We start from the raw sequence: 10,732 nt of genomic DNA, 5'->3' as shown, positions 1-10,732 counted from the left end.
CCAATGCTTTTATCTCACCGCGGACAGACTCCATTATTTTTTCAAAGGTGTCGCTTCTGCTGTTGATGAGGTCAGCCAGGGAACAAAAGGCATCATCTGAAGTAAGGGCATATTCTTTATGCGGTTGGATTATGTTCGGTTTCTTCGGGAGTGGGTGTTCTGAAGGCTGTAAGACAGAGCAGGTGCTTTAAGCAGATTCAGCCACAAGGGGGCGCTGTCACGCTCCATTGGGCAGAGCGCCGCTGCTGGTGAGAGAGAGAAGAAGAGACTGACACCGGGACACGTGCATGGTCGGAGAAGAGGTTACGGTCGATACATTGTAGCGGTTGATCAGCTGTTTATGGTTCAGTGTGCGTCCAGAGAAATAACCACACACACACAAACACACACCCACAAGAAGTATTTATACACCTGTACAGCTGTGTACTGGATTAAAGTGCCATAAAAGGATCGACTGTTTCCTGCTTCTTCATTCTTATTTAAGTCTTGGGGGAACTTTATGGACTGCGTTCTAACAGACGCACACTTCGCGATTGCAATACAGAATAGCCAGTTTATGAACGTTAAGCCTCCATCACATATGGTCCTTCGAGCCGGATAAGGCAATTACGAAGTGATAATGGCTCATGTTCCCCCAAGTGAAGATGTACGTCCACGCCGGCAAACGCGGCAACCAAGATGGATGGATGATTATGAAGGGTACACCATCCCACAGGCTGTAACCTACCCTGTAGGCACCTATGCTGCAGAGGAGCAGACTGACTGGAGCAGTAAAGAGGGATTCGCCGAGATGACACCCCTCACCCCACACCGACTACATCATACTCAGTATTCTGCTGAGTCCATAGAGGCATCTCCCAGTCACGTCAGCACCTGTGTATGTGAGTACGCCACGGCCACATCAGGGCCCACCTGTAATGATGGATGTGTTGCAGCAAATACAAGAGGATAATAGGAGGTTGCAGCTGATGGTGAGGGATATGAGACGTCAGATGGACAGGAGTGGTGTAGTCCCCCCTGGTTTACAGTCTGCACAGCTGCACTATCCACAAGAGACTCACCCCCATGCTGCAGAGGAGGGCACCAGGCCTCCACCGTCACGATCACCTATTTCGCATCCACCACCTGGGACGCGTCATCCACAGTCAGGAGCATGGGACAGCCGGCCATTGCCACCACCCCCTTTGCAGGCCACACCGCCGCCTCTGCCAAGGGAGCTGTACCGCCCACCCGCTGTACAGGACAATAACATAGCAGATGATGATTGGCCGCTGCCTCCCCCACCAGTAGCCTTTCCCAATGACGATTATGAGCCACCAAGGGTGCAGCCTACACCCTTAGGACCACAACCTGCTGATACAGTAGAGAACCTTAGAGAACGTCTGCAGCAGCTGGAAGCACGGCTGTCATTAGCTCCCTCCGTGCTGTCAGAACCACACTATCATAGTGTGCAGCCGTCGGTTGCACCCCCACAACGGCCAACTTCATCAGTGCTACTGCCTAGCAGTAACGAGAGGACATACAGAGGCCCGGCACCGTCGATCCCTAAGTTCACACGGGGTGACCCAAGAGAGTTTTCCAGACTGAAGCTTGCACTTGACAATATTCTTCCTGCTGATGCGACAGAGATGTTCAAGTACCAAGTGCTCTGTGACCACCTCAAGTTTGAAGAGGCTCTTTTGATAGCTGATTCCTATAGCAACTCCTTATTCCCTTACTCCGACACAATGGCTTCCTTGACCAAACACTACGGTCAGCCCCACCAACTGTCTCTACAGCGGATTGCAGAGCTCATGGAGGAGCCCGCTATGCGAGCTGGTGACACTGTAGCATTCAGGAGGTTTGCTCTGAGAGTCCGAGCTCTAGTTGGGATGTTCGAGCAACTAGGTGAAGATGGGCGCATTGAGTTAAAGTGTGGGTCTCATGTGGCCAGATTAATGAAGAAGCTTCCCCAGGATCTCCGCGCCACTTTCCGACGACACCTTCACTCTTGGAAGGCGGGAATCCCGTCATTGATGGACTTTGCGGAGTGGCTTGACTACGAGCTGGAAATCCAGGAGGACGGTGACCGGTTCGACAAGATAGAGGATGTCACGAGAGGGAGAAATTGGCCTAAGAAAGAGTGCGACAAGGATAAGATAGCCCCCAGGAAGACCATGAATGTTCTGCATGGTACCGCCCATGACACAACCCCCCAAGCAGATCAAGCTGAAGTCTCAGATCACCATGAGACCAAAGACAAGCCCAAAGTGTATTGCCCCTACTGCAGCAATACGGAGCACTTCCTGGATCAGTGCTTGAACTTCAAGCAACTAACCAAGGAGCAGAAGATAACCTGGGTGAAGGCTAATAATCGTTGCTGGCGTTGTGGACGGCACCATCAGGCCACCCAATGTAGGCTGAGAGTCCTATGCAAGATGTGCAAAGGGAAGCACCTTGAGGCCTTGCATGAAGTAAATCTACGGGCTGGCAGGAATGAGCGTGTTGCAGGGAATATGACTGGTGCAGAGTTGAAGTCGGCGACAGATGTTTTGTACCTGGACCGACGTGCTGGCTGCAATCAGGTCCTTTTGAAGGTCAGTAAGGTGCTACTGCGCAACGGCGACCACACTCTGGCGACGTATGCCATCTTAGATGATGGCTCAGAGAGGACGATCCTCTTCCAGGAGGCTGTTCAGAGGCTGCAGCTTCAAGGAACTCCAGAGAGCCTCACCGTGAGAACAGTTCGACAGGACTTGAGAACACTACATGGCTCATCAGTGACGTTCAAGATCTCTCCCACTGGTCAGTCAGCAAAGACATTTACGATTGAGGGAGCCTTCACTGCAGGCGGATTAGGTCTTGCTGAACACTCTTACCCAGTGAAGGGACTTCAGCGCAGATATAAGCACCTCAAGAGGCTCCCCCTGCAGCCATTTACAGATGTCCACCCTCTCCTCTTGATAGGCTCGGACTGTCCGCACCTGGTGACCCCGATCGAACCTGTACGTCTCGGCCCACCTGGGGGCCCAGCTGCCGTGAGGACCAGGCTTGGCTGGACGCTTCAAGGGCCAGTCCGGTCTCTGAAACAGTGCAGCCGCCCACAGCAGTGTCTGTTCGTGTCCACCACCTCCCCAGCGGCTGAACTCTTCAATCAGGTAGAGAAGCTTTGGCAGCTGGACACCCTGCCGTATAGGAATGAGAAGCTGGTGACTAGGTCGCGGCGAGACCAAGAGGCCATGAACCTTCTAGAAGCAAAGACTAGGAGAGTGGAGGTGGATGGGGTCCTCAGATACGCCACTCCACTGTTGCGGGTGAGTAACATGCCTACACTCACAGCGCAGCCAGAAGCTGTACTTCCCAGCCTACGTAGCACGGAGAAGCGTCTTGGCAGAGACCCGGTGAAGGCAGAGGCATATCAGGCAGAAATCACAAAGCTGAAGAAAGCAGGCTATGCCTCTAGAATTAGCCAAGAGCAGGCAAAGACTTCCAAGGAGTCATGGTTTATTCCCCATCACCTGGTCACACACAATGGGAAGGATAGAATTGTGTTCAACTGTTCCTACACCTATAGGGATGAAACCCTTAATGAGCTACTGATGTCCGGCCCAAACCTGGGTGCATCTCTCCTGGGTGTCCTGCTGCGGTTTAGGGAACATTCCATCGCAGTCAGCAGTGACATAAAGGGAATGTTCCACCAGGTGAGGCTGCTGCCTGAAGACCGCCCACTGTTGCGCTTTCTCTGGCGTGACCTGAGGAGAGACTCCCAACCTAGTGTATATGAGTGGCAGGTCCTTCCATTTGGAACTACTTGTTCCCCATGTTGCGCCATATACGCTCTACAGAGGCATGTACATGATCACACCCACCCAGGGGATGCAGTGCGTGAGTCCATCGAGAACCACTTCTATGTGGACAACTGGTTACAGAGCTTCCCTACTCCAGAGATGGCCAAAGATGTCGCAGACGAGCTCAGGGGGCTGTTACTGGAGGGAGGCTTCGAACTGCGACAGTGGGCCAGCAGCACGCCCGATGTCATCGGCCACCTTCCCAAGGAGATCAGGTCAGAGAGCAGTGAACAGTTGCTGAATCACACAGATATGGACCCTCAAGAACCTGCCCTGGGGCTGCGTTGGTTATGCCACTCGGATACGCTGCAGTATAAGTCACGGCCGATGGAACGCCCCCCTGCCACCATGAGGAACATCTACAGGGTATTGGCCAGCCAATACGACCCCATAGGGTTCCTCACACCGTACACTACGAGGGCCAAAGTGCTTGTGCAGCAGCTATGGGACAAGAAGCGAGAGTGGGACGACCCTCTGCTGCCCGGTGAGTTGCTCACGGCATGGCAAGAATGGGAGAACGAGTTACAACACCTGGACAACATCAGACTGCCTCGCTGCTATGTGACTCCAGTCATGGACCATACCGCCACTAAGCGAGAAGTTCACATATTCTGCGACGCATCTCAACGTGCATATGGCAGTGTGGCATATCTACGCACAGGGGATGTAGAGGGACATGTGGAGGTGGTATTCCTGACAGCCCGATCCAGAGTGGCCCCCAAGCGTCAGCTCTCCATGCCACGGTTGGAGCTGTGTGCTGCGCTCACAGGTGCTCAGCTCGCAAGTGTACTGACCCGAGAGCTCACATTGGAGATAACCAGAGTGGTTATGTGGACGGACTCCACAACTGTTCTTGCTTGGATCCAATCAGACTCTTGCCGCTTTAAAGTGTTTGCAGGTACCCGTATTGCAGAAATTCAAGAGTTGACTGATAGACAGGCCTGGCATTACGTGGAGACGTCAGAGAACCCAGCGGACGACCTCACCCGGGGGAAATCACTGCAGGATCTCTCCGGTGAGAATCGCTGGATCCATGGACCCTCGTTCCTGCGGCTGCCACCCGACCAGTGGCCAGTGCACCCAGTCACAATGAGTAAAGACATCGCTGAAGAGCTGAGAAGGCCCGCTACCTGTCTGGTTAGCACGGTACTCGGCACCAACCATTCCTTACCTGACGCTCAGCAGTTTAGCACCTTCAGTGAACTGGTGAAGGCGACCGCGGGGCACCTTCATGGGGCGGCTGCGGATGCTAAAGGGACCCCTACAGCAGAGGAGTTCAAGGAGGCTGAACTTCGCATCCTGCAGTCCGCCCAAAGAGACAGCTTCCCTGAAGAACGCCAGTGTCTAGCAGCTGGGAAACAAGTCCCTTCCTCCAGCTGCTTACTCACACTGGCTCCAGAATACGATTCAACATTCCAGTTGATACGAGTGGGAGGTCGCCTGCGGCGCTGCCAGGATCTGGTAGGACGACGTGATCCACCCTGTGGTCCTTGACCCGAGACATGCTGTGACCAAGCTGCTCATCCGACAAGTAGATCATGAGCTGAGACACCCTGGTGCAGAGCGACTCTTCGCAGAGCTCAGAAGGAAGTTCTGGATCCTTCGTGGTCGTGAAGCCATAAGAGGAGAGCAGCGCTCATGCCCTGAGTGTCAGAGATGGAGAGCCCGAGATGGAGAGCCCAATCTGTCAACCCCAAGATGGCAGACTTGCCTCCCGCGAGGCTCAGGCTGCATCAACCAGCTTTCTATTCTACGGGGATTGATTGTTTTGGTCCGATGCAGGTCAAGGTCGGCCGACAGGATGAGAAACGTTGGGGTTTGCTCTTTAAATGCCTCACGACGAGAGCAGTCCATATTGAAGTGCTGTCCAGCATCAACACGGACTCCTTCCTGATGGCCTTGAGGAGATTCATATCTCGTCACGGTAAACCAGCAGAGTTGCTCTCAGACCAGGGCACCAATTTCAGAGGTGGGGATAGGGAGTTACAAGAAGCTTTTCAAACCCTCCATCCTTCTCTCCAAGCCCAGCTGGCAGAGTACCAGATAAAGTTTCGTTTCAACCCGCCTAGTGCACCCCATTTCGGAGGTTCCTGGGAGAGAGAAATCAGATCTATCAAGGCTGCTCTGACTGCTACCCTGGGCTCACAAGTTGTTAGTGGAGAAGTGCTGACCACCGTCCTGATTGAGATCGAGGGTATTCTCAATTCCAAGCCTCTCGGCTACGTATCATCTGACGTAGCAGACCCGGACCCGGTCACCCCCAATCTGTTGCTGATGGGGCGGCTAGACCCGTCTCTACCTCAGGCAGTGTATCATGACTCAGAGCTGCTCAGCCGTCGCCAATGGAGGGCCTGTCAGGTGCTGTCCGATCGCTTCTGGGTGCGGTTCCTACGCCATTACCTGCCCACACTGCAAACCCGGTCCAAGTGGCAGTCGGACACATCCCCTCTTCAGTTGGACACTATCGTGATGATCGTCGATCTTCAACTGCCCAGAGCATCATGGCCTATTGGGAAAATCAGCAACGTGATCCATGGGGCTGATGGGCTGATTCGTACAGCGGAGGTCAAGGTCCAGGACCGCACCTACATCCGACCTGTGAGCCGTCTCATCAGGCTCCCTGCTGTACCAGAAGAAATTGAACAGTGATAGACTGGATACTGCAAATTTGCGGAGCAAATTTGGGGGCGGCTGTTCTGAAGGCTGTAAGACAGAGCAGGTGCTTTAAGCAGATTCAGCCACAAGGGGGCGCTGTCACGCTCCATTGGGCAGAGCGCCGCTGCTGGTGAGAGAGAGAAGAAGAGACTGACACCGGGACACGTGCATGGTCGGAGAAGAGGTTACGGTCGATACATTGTAGCGGTTGATCAGCTGTTTATGGTTCAGTGTGCGTCCAGAGAAATAACCACACACACACAAACACACACCCACAAGAAGTATTTATACACCTGTACAGCTGTGTACTGGATTAAAGTGCCATAAAAGGATCGACTGTTTCCTGCTTCTTCATTCTTATTTAAGTCTTGGGGGAACTTTATGGACTGTGTTCTAACAGACGCACACTTCGCGATTGCAATACAGAGTAGCCAGTTTATGAACGTTAAGCCTCCATCACAGTGGGGGTTTACTTGGAGTTACCGGTAGCGGTGGGAATTCTTCCTCATCGTACGACTGCAGACTGCAGTCCATGCCATATCCATGGTCGTGGTCGCTAGCTAACAAGCTGGTGTTAGCCTCCTTGGATGAGCTATGTTGCTTTTGTCCGTTTTTTTTTTTTGACATTTTGAAAGGACTAGCCTTAGATTTGCATTCAACGTAGCCGTAGGTGGACCCAGATGTATTATGCCAGTTGTTTTAACAAATAGTGACTGACAAAAAGGCTTAAATTAAGTTTGGTGCTGAGAGCTCGAAAAGTTAAGACTGCTCACGCCGCCATCTTGCCGGCCCCCCCCCCACTCTGACCTGATGCTGCCCACACCTCTCTCCTGCAGCTGATGCACCCCCTCCACAATTCCACGAGATCTCGTGAATTCTCGCATATTCACACGATATTTCCGGCTGTAGTCTCTTTGACTCCTGCAATGGCATTCCACGCCGCATCTTTTTTCTGCTGTCCTTATAAAAAGGATGTGAGGTGTCATTAATGATTACGCCTGAAAACCCCTCACCCCCGGTGAACACGGAGTATTTTATTTTGAAAATCAACCAGGGTTTTATTTTGTATTTTGTAGCTGATTTCCTTCCCCGCATGGTCTGCTCTATGCTGAATTTATGCGGTGTGCTCCGGTGTCCGAAAAATAGAAGCTCTGCGTATGTGTGACGGAGGGCTGCCGGACGCCGCAGTCGCTCCAGAGCCGTGACGCAGCGGGGACGGAGACTGTGTGAGCTGGCACATTGACTAACATTGAAACGTATCGGTTCCGTCGCCGTACCGGAGCCGTTCCGGAGTTCAGGGTGCTGAACCACCTGAAACGCTCCAAAGGTAAACTCTCTAAAATGTTCCCAGGTGTAGACTCTACCTGTGACAGATGTAGAGTATCACCTGCCTCCCTAGCACACTCATTTTGACGATGTCCTAAACTATCCACTTATTAGAGCTCAATTTTTGGATCTTCGAATGTTGACAAAATGGTGATTAATTATATTGATTATATAGACATTTTTGCTATAGCAGGAGAAAACAACAGTAATCTCAGGGGAATTTGCGTTTTTTGTTAGATGGTGTCATATCTATATTGTGTATTTCTGCACACCAGTCTGTTTAGTAACATTAAAATCAAAATGTGATGACAGTGGGTTTGTGCTGCCACCACTGTCAAACAACCACACCCACACAGTCTCTTTAAAACAGATTAACCTTGACTAATCGCTGTCTTTACTGCATCTAGTCTGGATTTTATGGCCTCAGATTCCTAATCCATCACAGTCTTTAGCAGCATAGCAATGTCTTCTTTCACGCAACACTTTTGCAGAATAAAGGTTTGCAGTTTCAGGGTCATGATGATGATGATGACACCCTCTTGCCTTTTTGCACCACAAAGAAAAAACAAGGTCCTGTTCCCCTAAGTCAAGGGGACAGACTTGTGCATTTGCATTGTTTCTATGGAAAAAAAACAGGTCTGATGTCAGGGGACAGCATGTGTAATCTCTGTGGCTCTCACGCTGAATATTTAAACCCTATGAAATACACCACATGAATTCCTTGCTCTCCCAGGAGAAGAAAATCCTATCAGCAAAATAAAAAAATAAAATCACAAAACAAAAATCACCTGAGGTCAGGTTAGTCTGGGTAGTCAACCAGTAAAACCACGCACCAGCAGTTACCAAGAAAATCCATCTGCCATTCAAACGTATAATCATCCTAATCCTGTGAGTACCTTTCTGGAAGCTGGAGCCTGTATCTGCTCTTCTACTCTGCCTCTGTGCTTCTCTGGCTGCAGTTTATCTTCTCTTCAGTTTGACATGCACTCCTTTTCCTCTGACGGAAGGATTATCATTAAAATAAGTGCAAAAACAAATAAATTCCCATATTGTGCTCAGCATTTTCACTTTTATACTATTTGGCCAAAAGTATATGGGCACACTTTTGCTGTGATGGAATGTAACTAATTTAATTTACTCAAGAACTGTCTTAATTCATATTTCTACTCCACTACATTTCAGAAGAACATTTATATGACAGATATGAAAGATTAAGGTTGTACAACAGATATTGTTAAGTAGTACAGTATGTTACAGTAGTCTGACAGTTTAGTTGGAGAGGTTGAATATCAAACTCTGACTCTGCAGACTCCTTTTACAGAGTCCACCATGCTTAACCACCAGGATTCTACAGTGGCCTGGAACAGACAAACTCTAGCTCTAGACAAGACATTTTGCATTTCTTGTGCATTTCTTGGCACTTTTCTTTTCTTTTCTCTAACCATAACCAACTTTGAATTGTCTAAACGGTTTCAGTTTATAGTTTTATTTATCATATGTAGGCTACAACAAGAACAATAAGAAACAGAATCCAACAAATTTTGAGTAAAAAGTGGAGTGATGTTACTAAATTATAACAAAATAAAAAAATAAAATGAAATATGTGCAAGTGTACAATCTATGTAAGTGTACTTTAACAAAGAATACTGTAACCCCTACTCTATGTATTAAGGCGGACTAACCCTCCAACACCTACTCTTACTGCTTGCCTTTCAATAGAAGGGGCCTGAGTTCATATGACTTTTCTGAATTAGCAATTTTTACTTTTATTCTGCGTTCCTTACCCCAGCAATCATACAATTTATATAAATTAAGGACACAAACCACTGTGCTTTAAATCCAAATTATCCTGCATCAGGTATTTATTTATAAACAAAACAAATTTGAAAATAATGTAAAAATAAATAAAATAATATTTTTCTTCTTTTCACAGTTGTAAAAATCAAATTCACAAAATACAGATTTCCTTAAGTACCCTGTAGTTCAATTTTCAACTTCATTAAATACCTTTTTATCACATTCAATGTATTACCTGTGGTACCACACAAATGAAATAAATGTAAATGTATACTGAAACTTTACCGGTGTTTCTCAAAGTCAGTATAAACAAAGTGGCGTCCAACCGTAGGCGAGGAAATGTCAAGGCGAGGATGAACAGCAGCGAGGGAACAGACGGGAACAAAAGGCCTCGGATGTGCGCCATCCTTATGGGAAACTGCAGCCAGCACGGGTCCCACTCACGGCGTCTCCTTCAACACATTAAAGTCTCTAAGTGTCCATGCCATCACTATTTTGGGGTAAAATTAGCGCTAGCCAGGGAAAAACTAACATGACGATAGCATTTCACAATTTGAATTAGCATGGTTAGCCACAAGCGGGAACTAGCGACTCAATTTACCACTAAACTTGACTGTAACAAAACATCACAGTAAATATTTACCTGGGAAGATGAATTCTAAGTAATTTTCGGAAAAAAAACTTTTCGTCAGCTCCAATTAAAATATACTTTTCATCCAAAACTCCCCTCTGCCGGACAACTCTCTCTCGGGCTTTTCTCAGCTTGTTGGCAAAGAAATAACACATTGACACTCACGGACATTTTCTGACCCAGCAGCCAAAATCCCGCCCCTCAAACAAACAACAGACGCCTATTGGCAGGCAAAACATTAAACAACCAATGAATGAAAACAACTCAAAACCAAGTTCGATCTAAACCTGGACAAACGCTATTCAACCTAACATGAAGGGTGTGATGCATTCAAAGACCATAGTAAATATAAACTTCACTTTTGTTTTAAGGCAACTGCATCTATTTCAGTTATATATTTGCTCCCATTACCCTTTTAACACATTAAACATAAAAATACACATTAGCATATTGGTTGTGAAATAGTTTAAACTCATATTTCAACCACTGGGCTACA

This window comes from Larimichthys crocea, unplaced genomic scaffold, assembly GCF_000972845.2.
Source record: "Larimichthys crocea isolate SSNF unplaced genomic scaffold, L_crocea_2.0 scaffold461, whole genome shotgun sequence".
NCBI lineage: Eukaryota > Metazoa > Chordata > Actinopteri > Sciaenidae > Larimichthys > Larimichthys crocea.
Note: the sequence above shows the minus strand (reverse complement) of the source record.